The 23,887-nt window shown below is 50.5% G+C and overlaps 1 protein-coding gene across 1 annotated transcript in view; it reads left to right on the forward strand.

Annotated features, from left to right (window-relative positions):
• Positions 1-23,887, forward strand: part of AMBRA1 (autophagy and beclin 1 regulator 1) — a 1,783,669-nt gene that overhangs the window by 1,743,108 nt on the left and 16,674 nt on the right. The window lies entirely within an intron of this gene.

Raw genomic sequence — 23,887 nt, forward strand, 5'->3', positions numbered from 1 at the left:
GTTTTATAAAATGGTCCATGTCCAACTACCAGCATCCCACTACATGTGAGGGTGAACGGCATAAGGTCAGAAAAGATTAACATCACTAGAGGTGCTCGACAGGGCTGCCCACTATCGCCACTGTTATTCACCCTGTCAATGGAACCATTTGCTGCCAAAATCTGCCAAAACACACGCATACAGTGCCCGAGAGTGGCCAAACACAACTACAAAGCTCCTATGTACGTGGACAATGTCCTTCTCACTCTAACTCAGGCAGACAGCTCGATGGAGGTCCTATGGCAAGAAATCGAGGTATTTGGCAAGGCATCAGGCTTTAGGGTCAACAACACAAAATCGGCGACCTTGGCAATTAACATCTCACGAAAACACAGGGAGACCCTGCCATCCAGGCATCCTATGCCCTGGGCCGACAATTGTCTGGTATCTAGGCGTGCAAATACCAAATAAAGAACAACACATATACTGAACTAACTTCCCACAATTATTCATTGAGCTGCACAAAGACCTAGAATGCTGGCACAAGGTTAGGGAGAATAACAGCGGTAAAAATGAACTTAGTGCCAAGAGTGATTTATCACTGTGGAGCCCTGCCAATCCACATCCCAGAGGGAGACCTCCAAAAACTGCATAAAATTGTACTGAAATTTGTCTGGGGGAGGAAAAATCACAAGTAGCAAAACGGATTATGCTCCGCGGCAAAGGCACTGGTGGGCTGGGAGCCCGGATGTATCCAGATACTTTCGAGCAGCACAACTCTCTCATGCTTTTACATGGAAAGAGACCACTAACCCACCCAGATGTAAGCAGATAGAGGAAGCATGGAGTCTGGCCCCACTAGCCTCTCTACCACACATCACAGCTCCCTGAAACACCATACACTCCGGTCCACTGACAGCTACTAAGAACACAATTACAAGTTGGAGAAAAGCAGCCTGCAAATGGGGATGTACAGACACTCTCGGTCCCCTAACCGCAATTTGGAACAACCCCGGTTTCACTCCAGTTTACCTACCCATGGTTTCTCTGGCTGGAGGGAGGTGTAAAATAAAATTCCAGATGTCGGAGGCAGAAAGACTCCATTGCACACAATTAAGGCACTGGTTATCGCAAAGCACTGTGAGGGCTAGTGGAGGGAGGGAACTACCTGCTGTAGAGCGTACCCTGACATCACCACCTCCCAAGGGCAGAATCTCACCCCTGTACCGATTACTCGATAAATCTGACCCAAATAAGAAGCAAAAATACCTGCTTAGCTGGGAAAGGGATCTGGGTTGGGCACTAGAATTAGAAGACTGGGGATAGGATATGGACTTGGATGCATAAAGCTCTAAATGTGTGACTAACAAGGAATGGGGGTTCAAATTGTGCTGGAGGTGGTATGACTTCAGAACTATTAAACAAAAGTAACCCGGCAATCCCACCACACTGCTGCAGAGGTTGTATGTCCCCTGGTTCCTTAGTACATATGCTATGGTCTTGTCCAAAAGCTATTCAATTCTGGTGAGAGGTGTTGGAGCAAATTCGGCTGATCACTTTTCTGACCATTCCATGGGACCCAGGTATAGTGCTATTAGGGGTCTCTGGAGAAAGAGCCTTCCCACTAACTGGGTACTATGCACCAAACTACTTACTGCGGCCAAAATCACTATAGCTCGCATGTGGAATCACCCTGATGGCCCTGCACTCCCCATGTGGTTGGTAAAATGTTGTAGTTTTGGAAAAATCACAGCCATTCGCCTGGAGAACATTACCAATGTTACAGCACATGGGCCCCATTCCTGGACTACTCTGAGAAATTCCCAGAGATAACTCACCGGCCACCCATAATCTGTTGGCTCAAATAGCACTACAGGAGAGGTGGACCTCAAACAGGCCTTAAGGACACTCCCAGTATACAAGAACTATAACCGACACACTGGAATTGCTAGAGCCCTGGAAACAATGAATGGAACCCCCATGCACAAACGCAGTGGACTCGATACAAAATATAACAATTAAGTGGCTTTCTCCCTATGAATTGAACACTGAAATGTACTTTGGCACCCAATGATTCTTGACTTGTCTGCATTTGTGTCTATCATCCTTGTTGATGTATACATTGTGAAAATGCTTAATAAAATATTTTGTTGAAAGAAGGTGGTGTTCATAAATAATAAGTCAGGATTCTGTAGTCAGAGTCTCCCTTCCCCACATTTTAAGCATGGGATAAGGTAAGATTCGGAGCACAGCACACGCTCAAGCTTTCCCCAGCACCAGCCAACAGTTCTGCTCTCCTCAATCAGGGCCTTCGGTGGTTGTCTCTTTTCTACCAAAAGTACCTAGCTGCTGTGGGCCTGATGTATTCAAAATAATAAACAAAAGTTATTTTCTGTTTGCACGTTGGGTGGTGCCTTTCACCCATGGATCCCCCTCTTCCAGACGCAGATCCCTGGAAAGTTCCTTAATGATACCAGGACCTCCGATAGCTGTTTTCTTGCTTTCAAGGGCCTGACAGGTTCAAAGTATCAGAACAAGGGTTCAACAATCTCTTCTGTGATATTTACGAATCTTAATGTCCTTTTGAACAGTTCACTGTGGACGTCCCTCGGCCGGGTTCACTCTTGTCATCACACTGTTTAGGGGGACTTTAGACTTCGCCCCTCTTTATCAGAATCCCTCTTTCAGGTTCATTCTTCTCAGTCGTGCCTTTTTCATTCAACTGCTACGATGCAGGGATTAATTTCCCTTAGCTTCACGATCATCTGTCAGTCAGACTTCCGACTGTATAGATGGTTTTACAAGACCCCTGTATGACCACTTTGAACCTTTTCCTTGCCTTTCCCAAGGCCTTCTGTTATTGGTAGTTTTAACAGTTGGGTAATTGCCCAGTTATTTCTTGAGTGAGCACCCACATGGTGCCTGACTCACCTGTTGCTGGTTTTCTCCCTTCTAGCATCAATAGCTCTTTATGCTTTCACAGTTCAATTAGGTGCTTGCTACTTTTCGTGCAACACAGTTCGGTTTCTTATCAACTCTCCCCTCAACTCACCAGCTGTGATGAGCCGCTTGGCTTTCTTTTTCTTTGGAGTCAAGGTTGACACCACGGAGACAAGCATCTCTCCCCGGCTTGGTTATCAGCAGAGGAGGTTCTCGTGTACTATTGACATCTGCTGCAGCACACGCTGGCTATTGTTCGCGGTCTGAAGGGGTTTCACAGGTCTTGGTCGGAAAGGGCAAGGTTGCTTCTCTCTTTGTCACCCTCTTGGTATGCACCTTCTTTCTCCTCCTCTTGAAGTGCTGTTGTGAGTTCGCTCTCACGCTGTGCGGTTGCCTTCCTTGTATTGCGCTCTTGTGCTCCACCTTTTATCCCTGTGTGGAAGAGAAAGGGTGGTCAGGTGTGCGGTTCTGGTCAATTCCCTGACTTTGCCTGACTCTGGTGTTGGGACATGTCAGGTAAATGGCTCGAATGTTAGTCCATCGTAATATGTGAAAGTGTTTGTGTTGGAAAGGGGGTGGGGGTACAGTGTTTGTGTATCCTACTTGGCAGGCTGGGGAAAAGGTGTCATAAGAAGGGGTATACCACGTCTCACCCGTAGATGCCCCACTTCCACTTCCCAAGGACCCACCCCCATCCAGGTGATCCTCCCTCACTGGTCCACCACAGGAACTGGATCCAATAGCGATGGCCTTGTCCTGGCCACCTGGATGATAGACCCCCACCCCCCCGGGACTAGTCGGGGAGACACCTTCAGGTTTCTCACAGTCTACTCAGTTAAGCCTGTCCCAGATCCTGACCTCTAGGCTTCTCCGACTTTTTCCCGTCAATCTTCATGTCCTCTGCTGGGACATTCTGATCACCACCCCTGTTGAACAATTTGGAAAGTGAGACGTTACTTGAAATTACAATAAGGGCCAAAAAAAATGCACCAAACTGAGGGTGGTGGTTACCACCATCCACTTCTCTGAATTGCTCCCATTTAGCAAATTTTTCCTACCAAGGGGTTTTCAGTTGTATTATGGGCATTTCAGTTAGATCCTTTGGCTTGGTGATATGTATAACACTTGTTGGATTACAATGCAATTGTTTGTTCTTTTAAACGGCAGTCTATAACGGCAGCAGGCTTCATTGTCCCCTATAAAATAACACTTCATTGGAAATTTAGAATGGCTCTTTAGAGAGCGTCAGAACTTTGTCCTTCCGCCAGCTTGCCCTCACTGAAAGTCAGATGCCCGGTGCCACCATCATTTTCGGTAAAGACCTGCGATAATGCAGACCACCTCAGTACACTTGTCCCCACTGGATCCTCATGTATAGTCTCTTTCCGTCTGTCATCTACTGCATGGCTCTTCTTTATCCAAAAATACACCTATTTACATAAATATTTGGTTTGATTTTTCTTTTCCGATCTTGGAGCCCCTATTTCCTGCACTTTCCTTGGCTCTTCCACAAGTTTTACTATATTTTTCTGAATAATTTTCTTCTTAGCGAAATCTGAATTAATTGCTGCATTTGTGAGCACCTGTAACGCTCACCTGATTCCCGCAGAGGCGCCGGTCTTGACTGGGCGAATACCGTATCTTCAAAGGTGATGTGTAACACACGGTTGGCTCTTTGGGCTGGACCTCTGTGCACTGTATGTCTGACTCGAAGAGTAAGATGTCTGCAGATAGAAAATATGGGATTAATGAACTGGGGTTATTGGATGTCTCTCTCTTCTTCCCCTTCTCTTCTCCTGTAGAACCCCAAAGGTTAACGCTCTCACCTTAGGTAAGTGAACGCCGAGCTCTCCATCTGCCTCGGGGCCGTAACCAGTTTCTTCACTGGATAAGGGTGCAGGCCTCTTGACCTCAGAGGACTGCTGTCCGTCGTTTACTGCACGAACGGTAAGTTCCGAGTATTTCAAATGTCTTTAAATGTCTTTAAAAGTCTTTTGTAATGATGTCTCTTGTTTTGCAGGGTTCCGGCGATGGCGGATGACGGGCTGAAGTGAGTTGAGGATGGAACCCGTGTGAGGAATAGAAGCGCCTGGAAGCACGTAAGTAAGCGCTTGTTGCCTGCTTCACGATGAGCACTAACTGTCCTTTTATCTTGCAGGTACAAGTTCGGAGCTGCTGAAGGGTGCCGGAATACCCACTGGGTTCGGCGTGGGAAGGAGTAATGGCACGTGAGTAATAAAGTTACCCAATGTCTTAAAACGCACCTTCTTTTGTCTTTCAGATGCGGGATGCAGCGCCGAAGGCCTCCGGAGCGTGCGAAGAGTTGGTAAGCTTTTGTCTTTCAGATGCCGGAATGCAGTGCGAAGTCCTCCGGAGCACGCGAAGAGTAGGTAAGCCTTTGTCTTTCAGATGCCGGAATGCAGCGCGAGGCGTTGGTGACAGCCGATGGACCAGGTAAGAGAAGCGCTGTCACTGAAGACCGTAATGCTAACCTGTTCTTTCTTTGTCTTTATAGGTGTTGCTGAAGACTGGATTCAGGATGGTAAGCTTTTTTCCCTTAGGCCCAGGATCAGATGCAGAAGACACGATGAGCGTTCTGCTGCAGAGGATGCAGAATAACGCAAAGCAAGATTTATCCATCGGGTGTGGTTTAAATAGCCTCCTGTAGTGCTTAGGTGTCTCCTTCCACAGCCTCGCCTAGGTAAGAAAAGAGTTCCTGCTTTCCAGAAGAGTTCCAGTGTTCTGAACCTAGGGAGTGGCTCCTGCCCCACCCAACAGGAAAAGTAGTCCCAAACAGAAGAGGATTAGAGGCTCAACTGGCAGGTAAGTAAGCAGCATGGTCTGCTGCGGGTAAGTCCACCCAAGCATTATGAGCCCGGCGCTTCCAGCGCTGGGACTGGGCATATTTATGAGCCTGGTGCCACTGGCGCCAGGACAGGGTCCAAAAGGTCCCAATTGGGACTGGTTGGCACACGGAACCTGGGTTATGGGTCTGCTTCCAAGGGAGTTGGGTAAGTCCTGACCTTTTGGAAGCAGAGATCATGACAGCACCCCCCCTCAAGGCCCCTCCCAAACCGGGCTTCTCCAGGGGTTTGGGCTTGTCAGGAAATGTTCGATGGAATCTTTTCATTAGACGAGGAGCGTGGACATATTCTGCAGGTTCCCAGGATCTTTCTTGGGGGCCGTAGCCTTTCCAGTCAATTAGGTAAAATAGTTTAGATTTGGAGATCTTGGAGTCCAGGATGCTTTTGACTTCAAACTCGAGTTCTCCATCAACTAGGATAGGTTTTGGAGATTTAGTTAGTCGGGTTTGAGGTTGCACGGGTTTCAATAGAGAGACGTGGAAGACCGGATGTATCTTCATGTGAGGGGGGCAAGTCCAACTTGACCGCTACTGGGTTTACTATGGTAGTGATGGAATAGGGACCAAGGTATCTTGGGTTGAATGTGCGTGGTTCTTTTAGAGGTAGATATTTGGTGGATAACCAGACTTGATCTCCTACTTGATATTGGGGGGCTTCCTTCCGATGTTGATCTGCTCCTTTCTTGTATTGTTCCTTAGCCCTTTGAAGGTGAGAAACGGCTTCCTTAAAGGCTTGGGTGATTGTAGAATGCAGGTAGTCTACTGCTGGTGTTCCAAGATCTTGGAGTGGACAGAGTTATTGCAGGCATATTCGGCTATCCAAAGGATATCTTTCCAAGTTTTTTCAGTTTGTTGCAGCATGCAGCGTAAATACTGTTCCAGAGTTTGATTGGTCCTCTCGGTTTGTCCGTCGGTTTGAGGGTGGTGGCTGGTCGATAGTCTCACATCAATTTGAGCCGACCGACAGCAACTTCGCCAAAAATGAGAAATAAATTGACTACCTCGATCCGAAATTAGAACTGAAGGAAAACCGTGCAGTCGGACGATGTTTTCGAGAAATTCTCGGGCCAGAGTTGTTGCTGTTGGCAAGCCTTTGAGTGGAATGAAATGCGCCATCTTGGAGAATAAGTCCACGATTACTAGGATTGTATTGTATCCGGAGCATGGAGGTAGATCGGTGATGAAGTCCATAGAAAGCGTATGCCAAGGGCGAGGTGGGATGTCAATAGGGCGTAAGAGGCCGGCTGGTTTTTCCTTTTGACTCTTGTTTTGGGCGCATACTCCACAGGACATTATAAAGTCTCTGATATCTTTTTTCCAAGACGGCCACCAGAAGTAGCGCTTGATCTTTTCTGAGGTTTTGGCCATACCGGGATGTCCTTCCATTAAGGAATCGTGATAACAAGAGATTACCTTTTTCTGTAAATCTGTGCTGGGCAGGTATAATCGTTCTTGGAAATACAATAAGTTGTCCTTCACTGCAAAGTCCTTTCCCTGCAGATGCCAATTCTGTATGTCTGCTGGCTGGAGTTACAAGTTGCCTGGCTTTATCCTTAACTTCCTCTATGGATTGTGTGGCGATCACACCCAGAATTCTTTGTTCAGGAATGATAGGTACAGGTTTAGGGTTGATCAAGTGTTCTTCCACTCCCATCCGAGAAAGGGCATCAGCTTTACCGTTTTTTGTACCAGGTCGATAGGTAATTATGAAGTCAAACTCGGCAAAGAATAGTGCCCAGCGGAGTTGTCTAGAGGATTGGGCTTTTGCGGTTTTCAAATATTGCAGGTTTCGGTGATCCGTAATCACAGTAACGGTGTGTCGGGCCCCCAGAAGATAATGCCGCCAAGACTTAAAGGCAGACTTGATAGCCAGAAGTTCCTTATCAGTAATAGTGTAATTGATTTCAGGAGGCGAGAATTTGCGGGACCAAAATGCCACAGGATGCAACTGATTGGTTACTGGGTCCTTTTGTGATAGAACTGCCCCCATGGCAAGGCTCGAAGCATCAGTTTCAACGATGTAGGGGAGTTTGGGCGAGGATGTTTTAAAATTGGTGCAGAGATAAATTTAGTCTTCAAATTCTGGAAAGCTTGCTCCGCCTCGGTAGACCATTCAAAACGTTTGTTTTTCTTTAACAAGGCGGTGATGGGCTGGACTATTCGAGAGAATTCGGGGATAAACCTGCAGTAAAAGTTAGCAAAGCCTAACATGCTTTGAACACCTTTTACGGAGGATGGTGATGGCCATTTGAGAATTGCATCAACCTTCTTTGAATCATACGCACTCCGCTAGGTGATAATATGAATCCCAAGAACTCAACTTCAGTCACGTTGAAAACACATTTTTCCAACTTGGCGAAAAGTTTGTGTTGACGCAATCTCTCGAGGACCATTTTCACGTGATTCCGATGAAGAATAAACGAGGATGTCGTCAATGTAAACAACAACACACACATCTATGAGCTCTCTGAGGACATCATTCATAAAATATTGAAAGGCGGCCGGGGCATTGCAAAGTCCGAAGGGCATGACCTGATATTCAAATAGCCCATACTTGGGGCGGAAGGCCGTCTTCCATTCATCGCCCTCTTTTACTCGTACCAAGTGGTAGGCTCCTCTAAGATCCAGCTTTGTATATATGCATGCTTTTCTGACTTGGTCCAGGCGTTCAGGGATCAAAGGTAACGGATATCTATTCTTAACGGTGATCTGGTTCAGGGCACGATAATCTATACAAGTTCTAAGGTCCCCTTCATTTTTTGGAACGAAGAACAAAGCTGAAGAAGCAGGGGACTTGGAAGGACGAATAAACCCATTCGCTAGGTATTGATCCAGGTATTGTCGGAGGTGAAGGTTCTCAGGCTCGGTGAGGGCATAAATTCTACTACAAGGAGGAGTAGATCCAGGTATCAGGTCTATCTGGCAGTCATAAAACCTATGAGGAGGTAGAGAGTTAGCCTGATCCTTCCGGAAAACATCTTGGAATTCTAGGTATTCGGGAGGTAACTGGGGAGTCTCCGAAGAAATTGCTGCCAGTGCAACACCAGGTGGAGGGTGACAAGTAGAGACACATTCTGGAAACTGAACCGTTCTTGCTCGCCAATCGATCTGAGGATTGTGTTTCTCTAACCAAGGTATTCCTAGAATAATCTGGAACTGAGGGGCCTTGATCACATCGAACACGATCTTCTCATGGTGTCCATCTTGACTTACTAGCGTCACTTCTTGAGTGGTATGCTTTACTGGTCCGGAGGCTATCTCCGTACCATCCACCGTAGTAATGACGTCCTTTACAGCCTTGGGACAAAGAGTTAGATTCATCCTCAAAACCATTTCATGATCCACATAATTGCCGATGGCACCGCTGTCGACGAAAGCTTCAATCGCATGTAATCGATCCGGATGATCAGGGCTAATGAGGACCATAGGTATCATGAAATGCGAGGTCACGGAACTGGTTTTAACGCTCGGCAAGAGGACCTCTATTCTTGTCGGGCGAGGTCGTTTCCCTGCTCAGAGTTTGTGACCTTGGTAACTGCAGCTCCTACTGCCTTCTTGGCTGGTTTCACCGGACAGTCTCGAAGAAAGTGCCCTGAGTTTCCGCAATAGAGGCATAATTGCAACTGTTTTCTCCTTTCCCGCTCCTTTTGTGTTAGTGGTCCTTTCAGGCCCCCTATTTGCATGGGTTCCCCTTGAGTCTACTCCTTTGGAAGGAGTTGGTGGTTTGGAAAATACTCGAGCATCAAACTTGGAACGATCGGCCTTCCTGTTCTGCAGTCTGTGATCTATTTGAACGACTAAGTCTATATAGTCCGAACAGTCTTGCGGGGGATTCACTACTTGGGCTAACACATCTTTGAGCTCTCCACGTAGACCTCTATAAAACAGCGTAATCCTTTTGTCCTCAGGCCATTGAGTTTCCACTATCAGTCTGTTGAAAGACGCAATATAAGCCAAAAGGTCTTGATTACCCTGTCGCAACGAAAGAAGCTCATTGTCCAAGGCCTGCCCCTGTGAATGTCTTGCGAACAGTTTTTCCATACTGAGCTGAAAAGCTTGAAAATCATGGAGAACCGAATCATCTTGATTAACTAGAGGGATCGACCAGTCTGCCGCATTGCCACTAAGGTACGAAAGCACAAAAGCTACTTTAGCTTGATCAGTTGGAAAGGCTGCTGGCCGGCATAAGAAATGCAACCGGCACTGATTAATAAATACTGCAAACCTCTTTGGGTCACCAGAAAATCGTTCGGGCGGAGCCAGAGGTACATTCCCAGGTAGGTTGATTTGCACTGGATTCATAGAGGATGTTGAAGGAAGATTTGCCCCTGATGCGGGTAATGGGGTCTGTCCGGCTTGTGACTGTAGCAATTGTCTAGCGAGATCGTCTGTTCGCTCCTTGGAAATAATCAGTTCCCTTCTTAGAGCGTTTGTTTCCTGACGGGCTGCATGCACTTCTGCTCTTAGTTCCCCAAGTAACTGGGCTAGCTGGTCGGTATCCGAGGTTTCCATAGCGCCTGGGCGGGAGTTTTGCGGTGGGCTTTGCGTTCTGTAACGCTCACCTGATTCCCGCAGAGGCGCCAGTCTTGACTGGGCGAATACCGTATCTTCAAAGGTGATGTGTAACACACGGTTGGCTCTTTGGGCTGGACCTCTGTGCACTGTATGTCTGACTCGAAGAGTAAGATGTCTGCAGATAGAAAATATGGGATTAATGAACTGGGGTTATTGGGTGTCTCTCTCTTCTTCCCCTTCTCTTCTCCTGTAGAACCCCAAAGGTTAACGCTCTCACCTTAGGTAAGTGAACGCCGAGCTCTCCATCTGCCTCGGGGCCGTAACCAGTTTCTTCACTGGATAAGGGTGCAGGCCTCTTGACCTCAGAGGACTGCTGTCCGTCGTTTACTGCACGAACGGTAAGTTCCGAGTATTTCAAATGTCTTTAAAAGTCTTTTGTAATGATGTCTCTTGTTTTGCAGGGTTCCGGCGATGGCGGATGACGGGCTGAAGTGAGTTGAGGATGGAACCCGTGTGAGGAATAGAAGCGCCTGGAAGCACGTAAGTAAGCGCTTGTTGCCTGCTTCACGATGCGCACTAACTGTCCTTTTATCTTGCAGGTACAAGTTCGGAGCTGCTGAATACCCACTGGGTTCGGCGTGGGAAGGAGTAATGGCACGTGAGTAATAAAGTTACCCAATGTCTTTAAACGCACCTTCTTTTGTCTTTCAGATGCGGGATGCAGCGCCGAAGGCCTCCGGAGCGTGCGAAGAGTTGGTAAGCTTTTGTCTTTCAGATGCCGGAATGCAGTGCGAAGACCTCCGGAGCATGCGAAGAGTAGGTAAGCCTTTGTCTTTCAGATGCCGGAATGCAGCGCGAGGCGTTGGTGACAGCCGATGGACCAGGTAAGAGAAGCGCTGTCACTGAAGACCGTAATGCTAACCTGTTCTTTCTTGTCTTTATAGGTGTTGCTGAAGACTGGATTCAGGATGGTAAGCCTTTTTCCCTTAGGCCCAGGATCAGATGCAGAAGACACGATGAGCGTTCTGCTGCAGAGGATGCAGAATAACGCAAAGCAAGATTCATCCATCGGGTGTGGTTTAAATAGCCTCCTGTAGTGCTTAGGTGTCTCCTTCCACAGCCTTGCCTAGGTAAGAAAAGAGTTCCTGCTTTCCAGAAGAGTTCCAGTGTTCTGAACCTAGGGAGTGGCTCCTGCCCCACCCAACAGGAAAGGTAGTCCCAAACAGAAGAGGATTAGAGGCTCAACTGGCAGGTAAGTAAGCAGCATGGTCTGCTGCGGGTAAGTCCACCCAAGCATTATGAGCCCGGTGCTTCCAGCGCTGGGACTGGGCATATTTATGAGCCTGGTGCCACTGGCGCCAGGACAGGGTCCAAAAGGTCCCAATTGGGACTGGTTGGCACTCGGAACCTGGGTTATGGGTCTGCTTCCAAGGGAGTTGGGTAAGTCCTGACCTTTTGGAAGCAGAGATCATGACAGCACCCCACACTCCCAGTCTGTTGGTACCCACTCCAGTAAAGCTTTACATGTGGAGGGTATCTGGTTGTTGGTGCACTCTCTCATGCTAGAAATTAACCCTGAATAATAGGTGATCCTGCACTACCTTCCTAGACTACCACAGACCATTTTCTCCTCCACAGCCAATGTTATATCTCCACTGTGGTTACTACTCTTAAGTCCCGTCCCCTTTCCTCCATACTGCATGGGCAGCCCTCGCAAGGGGTGCGGCCCTGGGAGCATGCACTTCCCTGACTCTGCCCTCTGGCGCCACACCTCAGTCCCCTTTTCTGTGTCAACGGGAATGGGCCGAATTCACCAGCGCTCCTGGGTTTGGCTTTGGCCATGTAATTCCACGCGTGGATATTTCTTTGTCTTTTTTTCTCTCTTTATCATTCAAGTACTCGGTCCTCTGGCATCATGCTCCTCCCCGGCGCATATCGACTTCTACAGGGTTCAGCAGGTGCCAATCCTGCAACAGGCTCTTCCCGACTAAAGACACCCCCCCACGCCCTCTGCCTACGGTGCCTTGGCCACGACCACGACTGCCAAGCTTGTACTGCGTGCAACGCACTTTCCTCAGGGTCTCTGAAGAACAGACTTGCCAGGTGGAGGGAGCTCCTCCACAGATCGCCTCTGGAGGACTTAAAGACTTCATCTATCATTGATCTAAGCCCAAGGTAGGGCTTCTCTTTTCCAGTGCACCCTCAAGGGAGACTCCTTCCAAAGGATTCGCCCGCACGGGAGGATCCGCCCTGGTACCAGCACAAGTGCTGAGGCTGAATTGGCTACCGGCCGCCAGGCCGAGTGGTCAGTAGATCCTCCCAGTGACCGTGCTGAGGGACCGGAAGGTTCTTTTACCGGGTCTTCACCCGAGGGGCTACGCCCTAGTACAGGCATCATGTCCGAGGGGGTGCCTTTACGCAAACGCCTACCAGGCCTCGACCTGAGGAACAGGGTAGGCCCGATGATCCACACTCAAGAGTCCTGGATGGGGCGGGGTCCAGTGAGCCGAGCAACACGACGCAGGCATGTGGAAGGCAGCTCAACAAAAGGGCCACCGCGCCAGACAATCCAGACATCTGGCCGCCCCTCCAGGGAAGGCAGGTGGAGGACCATGTGTCGAGGTGCGACTGGTGTCAACCAGGTATGTGGCCTACATCTTACCCTTCTTGACGCAAGGCAGGTTCCCGCTGCGTCCATACAGACAGGGCACATAATGGCTCCAGCAGTTGCCCGCTACCCCGTCAGTACCTCCAAACACCAACCCAGCCTTTGAGGACAGGTTCTTTGAAAAGTTCCTCGGGCTCATGAAGTCTCCTCAGATGGAGGTTATCCTCAGGGACTGGCTTCCCCCAAAGGCTCTAGCGCAGCAGGCCCCAGTACAGGCCGCTCCGGCCCCTGTTCAGCCTCAGCAGCCCGATCCAGCCCCCTAACAGATTGGGCAGGTGGTTCCATACCAGCCCCTGCTGCAGCCTCCGGCTCCGGCTCCTGCACCTCAGCCAGCAGCTCCTAGCACCCCCTGCAATCCCCCAGTGCCGGACCCTCCGGACCCGCAGGTGGACACAGATGAGGAGGGGACCCCGACACGCCATCTTCAGCCAAGGCCTTCCGCAAACACCTGGCAGGGCTGGCAGAGTACTTGGGCCTTCCTGATCCGGAGGTCAAGCAACCAGCAGAGGGGGTCCTCGCAGAAGTCCTCACGCTTCGTCTCGGGGGCAGAACGGGGATCCCAAGGTAGAAGGACTTTGTTGCCTTGGCCAAAAATGGTTGGCTCAAGCTCCACTCGGCCCAGCCGGTAAATAAACGCCTGGACGCCAAGTACAGGCAGATGGAGGGGGTTACACTCTTGCTATTGGCCCATCAGCCACACTCCTCAGGGATCGCTGCAGCATCACTGTACTCCAAGCCTCAGTCGTCCTCAGCCGCCTCCTCTGCTATGCTACTAGGCAAAGAGGAGAAGATCTTGAAGGCGTACGGGAAGAAGCTGTATTTCAACGTGTACTTGCACCTGCGTCAAGCCAATGCGGATGCCATGCTGGCAGCCGTTAACCAGAGGCTCTTGCAGCAAATTGCGGATTTCCTCCCAGAGCTTCCGGCGCAGAGCCAATCACGATTCAAGGTGTGATTGGCGGAGGCCAAGATTGTGGCGCAGGACATCATGGAGTCCTCCGTGGCCCACATTGACACTTCTGGCCGTGCCATCTGCATTGCCACGGACCTGAGAAGAACGGCCTGGCTCCAAGCTACAAAATTCAACCCGGATGTCCAGGAACGCATATTAGATCTTCCGTTCGAAGGGGGTGATCTCTTCCACTCCACAACGGACGAGGAGCTGGATAAAAAGCAAAACAGCTCTCAAATGGCCAAGCCTTTATCCATCCTTACAAAGACCATGCCCAAACCGTACACCCAGTCACAGCAACGCTCTGAGAAGGGGTGTACGTACAGACGGTTCCGTGGCTTCCAAGAGCGGAGGTCCAGGTAGCCTGACTGTACGCCGTCCCAGCATCAGCGCAAACAACAAAAAAGGGTGTGGGGGGCAGAAAGGGCTTTTTCCATTCCCCCTCCTCCGCAACCGCCTCAGAGGGAAAGAAGGCATGACACACCCCTACGTATCACGTGTCTCCAGTGGGGGGCAGGCTTGCTCTTCATGCACATTTCTGGCTCCGGAATTTCCTGGATCCTCTCTGTAGACTCCACGGGGTACCGCCTTCCTATCCCAGCCTCTCCTCCCTCCTCCACTCCCACAGGTTGGAACAGCAACGCTTTTGGCGGAGATCCGGTCGCTTGTCGAGAGCCAGGCAGTGGAAGAAGTCCCAGCCTCCCACCGAGGCTTGGGCTTTTACTACAGGATTTTCGCCATTGAGAAGAACCAGGCGGGCCTGAGAGTTGTGCTGGACCTTTCCACACTCAACCTCTCCCTACCTCTACGAAAATTCAAGATGGTTACGCCAGCTTTGATAGTAGAGACATTGTGCAAGGGAGTCTGGATGTGCTCCCTGGATCTGAAGGACGCGTACATACACTTCCTGATCTGGCAGCCGCATCCTTCCTTTCTACGAATCAGAATCGTGGGCTGTCATTTCCAATACAAGGTGCGTCCTTTCGGCCTCAATTCGGCCCCCAGGGTCTTTACCAGGCTGATGAACTCTGTTACGGCCCTCCTCAGGTCGCAGAGCCACCACATCTACCCGTACCTCGACAGCTGGCTCGTCAGGGCTACATCTCTGGAAGCAGTGCACCATACTTCCCATGTTCTTATGAACACACTGCACAAGCTGGGTTTTTTACTCAACCTCAAGAAGTCACAGCTGCATCCCACGCAGAGACTGACCGTCTTGGGCCTCATTTGGGACACGTGCTCCAAGAAAGTTTTTCCCTCGGAGGACAAGGTCACAGCAATCAATAGTGCCACAACGCACTTTCTCAGCAGAGAAGTGATCTCTGCCTGGTGCTACCAACACCTACTGGGTCTCATGGCAGCAGTCCTCTTGGCCATCCCCTACACAAGACTCAGGATGAGGAGGATACAGCTGCACTTTCAGCATCCTGGAACCAGGAATGGGGCCATCAGTCAGAGATGATCAACGTTCCTCGGTTGCTTCACCCGGACCTCACATGGTGGTCCAGGGACTTCAACCTGTGGACGGGCCAGCCTTTCCGACAACCTACACCACAGGTCACCATCACCACAGACTAGTCTCTCGAGGGTTGGGGGGGCCACCCTGGACAACTACTGCGTCCATGGCACCTGGACCCGACAGGAGTAACACATCAATTGGCTGGAATTGAGGGCCATCTGGCTGGCGCTCAGGGCCTTCCTTCCGGTTATCGAGGGCAAGGTCACCCTCATTCAGACGGACAACTCGACCAGCATGTTCTAAGTCAACAAGCAGGGAGGTACCAGATCCCGCCCCCCCCTCCCCCACTGTGCAGGCTGGCAGTCAGCATGTGGGAGTGGGCCCTGGAGAACCACATCTACCTCAAGGCGGTAAACCTGCCGGGGGAATCCAACCTGGAGGCAGACAGGTTTAGCAGACTGGGAGCGGACAAATACTAGTCGCAGTTGAACGACCTAGTGCTGCAGGAGATCTTTCACGAATGGGGTCACCCTCAGGTTGACCTCTTTGCCTCCCGGGGCAACAAGAAGTGCCAACTGTTCGCCTCCTGCCAGGGCCCGGGCTCGCTTGGCGATGCCTTTCAGATCAGATGGGATGGAATGACAGCATATGCCTTTCCACCCACTCCCCTGATTCACAGGGTGATATGCAAGATCAAGGAGTCTCGCCTCCTCAGCATCATCCGAATAACTCCATGGTGGCCAGCCAGACCATGGCTTTTGGGGCTGCTCAGCCTCTCGGCGAGGCCTCCTATTTGCCTACCGACGGACCCAGCACATCTTCTGTCGCAGCAGGTGGGCAGGGTCATGCACCTCGCAACAGAGAAATTCGCCCTCACAGCGCGGTTCCTGAACAAGTCACGCTAGGACATCTCCGCCTCTCTCAGGCTAATCTAGAGATCATACACAGTGCCAGGAGCAAATCTACCAGGGCCCAGTATGAAAGCAAGTGGACCAGGTTTTGTCACTGGGCAGACTTGAAGGGCTCTGACCATCTGACATGTTCCCTGGACAACGTGCGCTCCTTTTCGGTGCATCTTTCCCATTCAGGTGTGCAGGTGGACACTTGCCGCACCTACCTGGCAGCCATTGGGGCATACAGAAACTCTGAGGAGGAGAGTTTTTCCTTTTCCAACCCAATTGTCAAGAGACATTTGACGAGTCTCGCCAGGCTCTACCCGCCCATCAAGAGGCCGCACCACGTGTGGGACCTCAACATAGCCTTGTGTACCCTGGCGCACAAACCATTAGTACCAATGGCGTGTGCAGACATCAGGCTGGTCACCATTAAGACAGCCTTGTTAGTCGGCCTCACCTCGGCTCGCAGAATCAGCGAAATCCAGGCGCTGGTCGCCTCAGAGCCTTACCTATGTTTCACAAGGACAAGGTAGTCCTATGGACACACCCAGCATTGCTACCGAAGGTGCCGTCCGCATTCCATCTGAACGAAGAGATTGTGTTGCCCATGTTTTTTGTTGAGCCCAAAGACAAGGCACAGAGAGTTCTGCACTGCCTTGACGTCAGGCATGGCCTGAATTTTACCTGGACAGGACCAAGGGCTTCCGCAAGTCTGATGCTCTTTTTGTCACCTCGGGGGATCTAGACCCGGGTTTCAGGCCTCCATAGCCCGTTGGATAGTCTCAGCCATCAAAGAAGCAGACGAGGGGCAGCACAAGCCACTGCTGGCCAACATGCACGCACACGTGGTCGGAGCCAAGGCAACGGTCATCACTTTCCAACGGCATGTCCCCTGGCAAGTCATAAGCAGGGCGGCCACATGGGCTACCCCTTCGGCTTTCTGCAAGCACTGTTTGAATGTCGGCTCTAGAGCAGACGCGGCTTTTGGACAGGCGGTGCTTAGTAACTTGTTTGCTTAAGGAGGGTCTCCTCGCCACCCTGGGGCTACACTCACTTGTAATCGCCCATGCAGTATAGAGGAAAGGGGACGGGACGTAAGAGTAATTATAAGTTACTCACCGTAGTGACTAACGTATTCTTAGTCCCCTTTCCTCCAGACGTCCCACCAACCTCCTCCCTCATAAAAATGATGTCATTTGGCAATGTTAAATCTATGGTCGACGCGTCTATGGAGACTGAGGTGTGGCACCAGAGGGCGGAGTCAGGGCAGCGCATGCTCCCAGGGTCGCACCCCGCGCGCCTCTAAATTTAAAGGGGAAGAAGGTTTTTTCTGGTGAAAAGCGTTCCCGTGGAGTATGAAGGAAAGGGGACTAAGAGTACATTAGTCACTACAGTGAGTAATTTATAATTTCTTGCACACTCCTTCTCACATGCTGATTTCTAATTTCTCAGGCATTAAATTCTTTCAAAATGTTCTCTTACCGGAGTCCTTGTACAGTAAGAAAATAAAGCAAAGAAGGCACTAGTTAGCAGATATATCTGTATTGATGGTTGTCACATCGATTTGAGACATTGTTGGTTTACACCACTTAACATGTGTCAAAGTGGGACCATTTCCATAGCTTATCACAGTATGAGTAGTCAACAAAGTCATTTGCGTTACAGACTACCTTGTGTCTAGGTAGCTCTTCCTTGGGTGCCTTTTTAGGAAGGCCCAGTAACCTGGGTGAAACGCATGACGCAGTGCTTCTGATCCTTTCTGGAGCACGTTTTGCACCTTTTGAGAGCCTTTAATTTTTACATTAATTGAGTCCGGCATACTGCCCCGGATCAAGGGCACCTGTGGAGCCTCTGAAAGATGCATCAGCCTGCCAGTGAGTATCTCAGGTGGTCTTAACCCTGTTTGCTGTGACTCACGTGCTCATTAGAGCTAGAGGCACTGTTTTTGGCCACTTCAAATGAGTTTCAGCATTTTAAACCAGTTGCACATTTTTACAATCTTTTTAAGGACACCAGTTTTTTTTCACCAACCCCACTGATTATGGGTGAAAAGAGCAATGGGGCGTCTGCTGCTTATTGAACGCATTATGTAGCTCTTGTACAAATTTCCCAGTGAAGTGTGTACCTTTATCGTTATGGATAATACAGGCACCCCGAACAAAGGGATAACATGGCATATTAATTCCTTCACCAGCTTGTGTCTATCTTATGGGTCATATAGGCTGCAACCCATTTCAAGAAGATGTCTCTTGAAGCAACTTTTCCTCCATATTTTATACACCCCACAAACATTTTGCTTTTGCACTTTGTCCTGGCTTTTTGCAGTGAAGTGAAGCACTCAACTTCACTTCACTGGCCTTTTGCTCACATGCAATGGGGAAACTGACTAGTCCTAGTCCTTTAGGTTGTCAGTACTGGGAAACTATGTTTCCCATAGTCATTTAATTTTTGTTATCTGTTTGGGTCACTTTTTAACATTGCACAATGCATCTTCCAATGCAGTGCAATGGGGTTTCTTTTGTATGGCCCCAGACTGCACTCCAAGGGATTTATGGTTACTTTAAAATGTGCCTTTTGGGCAAGCTGGTGGCACCAGTTACTTTTTCACTTTTTTTGCTGTCTTTTATTTTAGCTTTACAGCGTTTGGCTGCTAACTGTGGCTAGTGTCGTAACATGTCCCTGCCACAAAGATGTTTGCTTGTTCTTTGCACATTTTATCTTTTTGCCTGTTGGGGTGGTCAGGAAGGGTATCCATGATTACGAGGGTTTCATGTTGTGCACGCTGTATTGATGACTGGGAGTGGCAGCGAACTGGTTGCGATGTTGCAATTTCATATGTATCGAGTGTAGTTAATTATGGATCGGATATGTTACTTTTAGTGTTACTGTTTACAATTGATACATATTGGATCTGAACGCGCTTAGAAAGTGTTAAAACGGCAAGTGTAACATGAACACAGTACACACACTATTTGCTCTGAGGTACAAGGAAACTGGGAGACAGAGAGGGTTTAAGTGTGCGTGTGGAGCGGGGGGGGGCTGTCCTGAAACCTTGCCGTAAAGAGGGAATAATATTTATAAGACATATACATGCGCAACCATATAAAAGTTGTTCAATAAGGAGTTTATATGAATCTGCATGCAGTGGGGTTTTGTGAGTTTATTTGGACTTTGCAGGTGCACAATGCATTTTTTGTAGCTGGGAGATTATGGTTTTGCAGACTTATGGGGTTGACAGAGTAAGACTGAGTCATCCAGTAGAAGGTCAGCCTGTGAACAGGATGAGGGTTATGGTTTAACAGTCCTGCAAGGCACAGATGTAATCTTGCTCCGTGCATTCAAGTTGCCATTTGTTGGGTTGCCAATAAAGATGGGGTCAGAGGCCAGTGTCCGCTGTTCAGTTTTTTTTCTCGGTGAAACTAGAGGCTGTACATGTTGGAATAGTAGTCGAATAAATTTGAATGTATTAAGAGGAGCCTCGAAGCTGGGACGGATGAGATCGCAATCAGTTGTTCAAAGAGAACCTGTTTGCTCAGCCCTTCCTCGTATTGCTAAAATATCCAAGCGGATCATGTGCAATCACACTTAAGGTAAAAAGGCTCTAGGCCAGTTGTATTAAATAATGTTATATGTGAATGTTTCATTGTACCATGATGTCGCGACCTACCACAGGCCAATTCCCAGCAAAGGCAGACTTCGAACACGATACGAAGATGGTAGTAAAGTTGGGCGATGACCAGTGAGAGAGAATGAATTTGGAAAAGATGGAACTTCTTTGTAAATGTTTTGTCCAATCATGTTTGAGAGGTGGGTTGTTATAAAATATCAGGGAGCGTTTTAACTGTTGCATTGGGGTTTCACATAGTCACATGCTTTCAATATTTCATTCTGTCTGGGAATCATCTGTATAAATATACATTGGAAATACAATTGACAGTAACATTGAGCCGCACATCTACCTCGCTTTGTAATTTTCATTCTGACCAATGAAGTTGGTAGGTTCTGCCTGCAGACATTTTGAGGGTTTTAACAGCATGTTGTATGCTAAGTAGAGAGTCTGTCCTGAATTTTCTTGAATCCTGTTATCATTTTTATTTAGTGCTGATAACCTCAATCTATAGCTCAATATGGAAAATGTGCTGCGCTTTATTTTGGTGCCACTGTTCTTGTTCACAGATACCCATTGACTGGATCAAATCACACTTTCAGGTATGTCAGATGCTGAAGGTTGGAGGGAAAAGGAACACTTTAAGGCAAAGGAGTATTTGTGTAAGATGTGTGAAAAATCCTCTGTAAAAAAAAACAGACCAGGACTACCTTGTCCTTGTGAAACATAGGTAAGGCTCTGAGGCAACAAGCGCCTGGATTTCGCTGATTCTGCGAGCCGAGGTGAGGCCGACTAACAAGGCTGTCTCAATGGTGAGCAGCCTGATGTTTGCACATGCCATTGGTACTAATGGTTTGTGCGCCAGGGCACACAAGGCTATGTTGAGGTCCCACACAGGGTGCGGCCTCTTGATGGGCGGGTAGAGCATGGCGAGACTCGTTAAATGTCTCTTGACAATTTTCTCATTTTTCGGTTAAATAGAGCCTCAAGCTCTGCCGTTTCTACATCCGATCAACGGGGACCCGTTTCGGAGTTTTCTACGCCCCTCAAGGGTGATGATTTCGTCGAGTTGCGCTTTTGGAGGATTCCAGAAGTTCCGAGGCCTACCCCGGACATGGCCCTGGAGAAAGGAAGCTCGACGCCCGGGAAGCTGTTCAGGACCTGCCCTGGATGCCAGCTTCAGAATGTGTTCAAGGAGGACGAGCATTCGTTATGCCTCTACTGGCTCCATGAGGACAAGACGCACACGGAGAAGGACTGTGCGTTTTGTGGGAACATGTCAGAGCGGACCTTGAAGGATCGCCATCTCCGTCTCGCCAACTGGCTTGAAGGGAAGAGCCCGTCAGGCGAGAAGAAGAAAAAGAAGTCCGAGCGGTCTTCTAAGTCCTGTGAGGGCGCCCCGCGACAGGGGCCCAACAAAAGGACAAGCACTGTGAGTCCGTGGGCACCGGAAGCGGCGAACGGTCAGGCTCCTTGGCTGCCAGGCAGGGCGCATCCTCCCCGGCGCCATCAACCACGAGCCAACGCTCTGGCTCGGGTAAGAGGAAGTCCGAGAACCCGGCGAAGCTTCTGGAGAGGCCCCGGTCGATCTCAAAGATTCCGGCAGAGGGGGAGCGAGGCTCGGACCCTCCCCCCAAGGTGAAGGCCCCAGGCGTACAGAAGGTGACGATGGCCTTAATTCACCCTGCTTAGACCTCGATTGAGGATGTTGCAGCAGCCCTGGCTCAGCCTGTGGACGTTACGCCAGTGGAGCCGACCTCAGGATCCAGAGTCTCCCTGCCACCGCGGGAGGGAGTCGTCTTTCAGGCCCATTGAGAAGACCCCCACAAAGTCCTTGTTGGAAAAGGAGGGGGAGGGGCAGGTGGCCATCGTGGATACAGACACGACCTCTGAAGAAGAGCTCATCAAAGTCGTGGAGGAGGCCCAGCCCCTCGGGAGGGATCCCGACGAGGGCAACGACGAGAGCGACGGTGTTGCCGACGAGGTTCCTCAAGAGCCCTCGCGGCTGTCGTTTCCGGAGGACACTTCGGCGGCCATTTTGTCAGCGATTCAGTCCTTATGCTCGGACATAAGGACAAGGTTGCCCCTCCCCCCGACGGAGGTACCTGAGCCAGACCCGACGGTGGGAACCGGAGCCGGGACCTTCGGAAAGTCCACCGCATAAGAAGAGGACGACGCATCCTCTGCCACCTATGCGGCCTGCTCTGCCTTCCCCCCGGTCTACTACCCACGGGGATGATACAGGCACGGACACGGCTACGACAGGTACAGATGATGACGGAGGCGACGAAGGGACGTGTCCCCCGTCGCCCCCTGCTCGGGCGTCCCCGCCCGACGGGATTGGATCCTTCCATGCCATGATTTCCAGAGCCTCCGAGCTCTTCCAGCTCTGCCCAGAAGAGAAGGAGGAAGGGTTCCTTTACCAACGGCGCGAGGCTAAAAGGAAGACGGTCCTCGCCTTACCACTTCTTGATGACATCTGGGATGAGGGGCTCGCCCTCCTCAAGAACCCTGCCATGGCGCATGCAAAGAGAGACCGGTACGAGAAGAAGTACCGGTTCCCCGACGCTGCCCCCTTGTGCCTTTGGGCGCAACCTACCCCGGATTCGGTCATCTCGGCAGCGGCAAAGAAGAAAGATGGGGGGGCATCAGCCTCGACATCAACTTCCCCACCGGACGGCGATGGCAGCAAGCTGGACACGATGGGACGACTGGTCATCTCATCCGCAGCGACGACTATCAAGGCGGCCATCGCCCTGGCTATCGTAGCCCGCTACGACAGGGAGTTGTGGTTCAAAATCGCCCCTCTGTTGGACTTCCTTCCGGACGCCAAAAGGGCTGAGGCCCTTGAAATCTTACAGGAAGGTGAGATTGCTTCGGACCCCGCCATCAAGGTGGCAACGGACATCGCCGACACCGGTTTCCATCAGTTGGGCAACAGCGTTTGCCTGAGACAGCGAGGATGGCTCAAGGCAACGGATTTCCGCCAGGACGTACAAACCAAGGTTTTGGACATGCCCTTCGATGGGAACAACCTGTTTGGGAAGGCGGTTGATGAGTCCCTTCAGGCCATCAAGACAGACACAGAGACTGCCCGGGCACTGGGAGTGCTCCAACGACGACGGCCGTCCTTTCGGAGCTCCGGAGGCAGACAAAGTGCCTCCAAGGGATCCGGCAGTGGCTCCTCGACGTACCGCCAAGCGGCAAGATCTTTGTCTCAGGAAGCCTACAGGGGACGTGGCAAGTCAGGTGGTGCCCATCGTCGTCGACGGAGAGGTCAAGGAGGCCTCCAAACAAGATTGAACCAACCGTGGGGTCGGACCCCCGCTGAAGCACCCCTGTGGGAGGCTGGCTGGCGAGGTTCGTCAGCGTGTGGGAGTCCATCTCCACCACCGTTGGGTGCTGGATGCCCAGGCCCAAGGGCGTGCCCTCGCGTTCCACCTGTGGCCAGGAAGGAAAATCCCGTCCCTCAACTACTGTTGGAAGTAAAAGGGCGATGCTCAAGAAAGGTCCCATCGAGCTCGTCCCAAAGAGGCTTCGGGGCTCCGGAGTTTACTCAAGGTACTTCCTCGTAAAAAAGAAGACAGGAGGATGGTGTCCTATCCTGGACCTGCGACGACTGAAGTCGGCACCCAGGGTGTTCACCAAGTGCCTCGCACCGGTGGCGGCGCGGCTGTGCCTGCGCCTGCAGGGGATCCACGTCTACCCCTACCTGGACGACTCACTCATCCGGGCAAGGACAAGGGAACTCGCCGTGGAGCACACTGCGAAGACCGTCCAGCTGCTCACAGACCTGGGGTTCTCCATCAACTTTCCAAAATCCCACCTGGTCCCGTTGCAAGTCGCCCTGTTTCTGGGAGCCAAGCTCGACATAGTGGCGCGGCTGGCCTCGCCGTCGGAGGAAAGGACCAGGACCATCCTGGGCAAGGTGCAGCGTCTGCTGGCCACGGACATGGCCAGGGTAAGATCTATCAAGTCCCTCCTCGGGATGATGTCCTCCTGCATTTA

This window comes from Ambystoma mexicanum, chromosome 11 (assembly GCF_040938575.1).
Source record: "Ambystoma mexicanum isolate Mex_15411 chromosome 11, UKY_AmexF1_1, whole genome shotgun sequence".
Taxonomy (NCBI): domain Eukaryota; kingdom Metazoa; phylum Chordata; class Amphibia; order Caudata; family Ambystomatidae; genus Ambystoma; species Ambystoma mexicanum.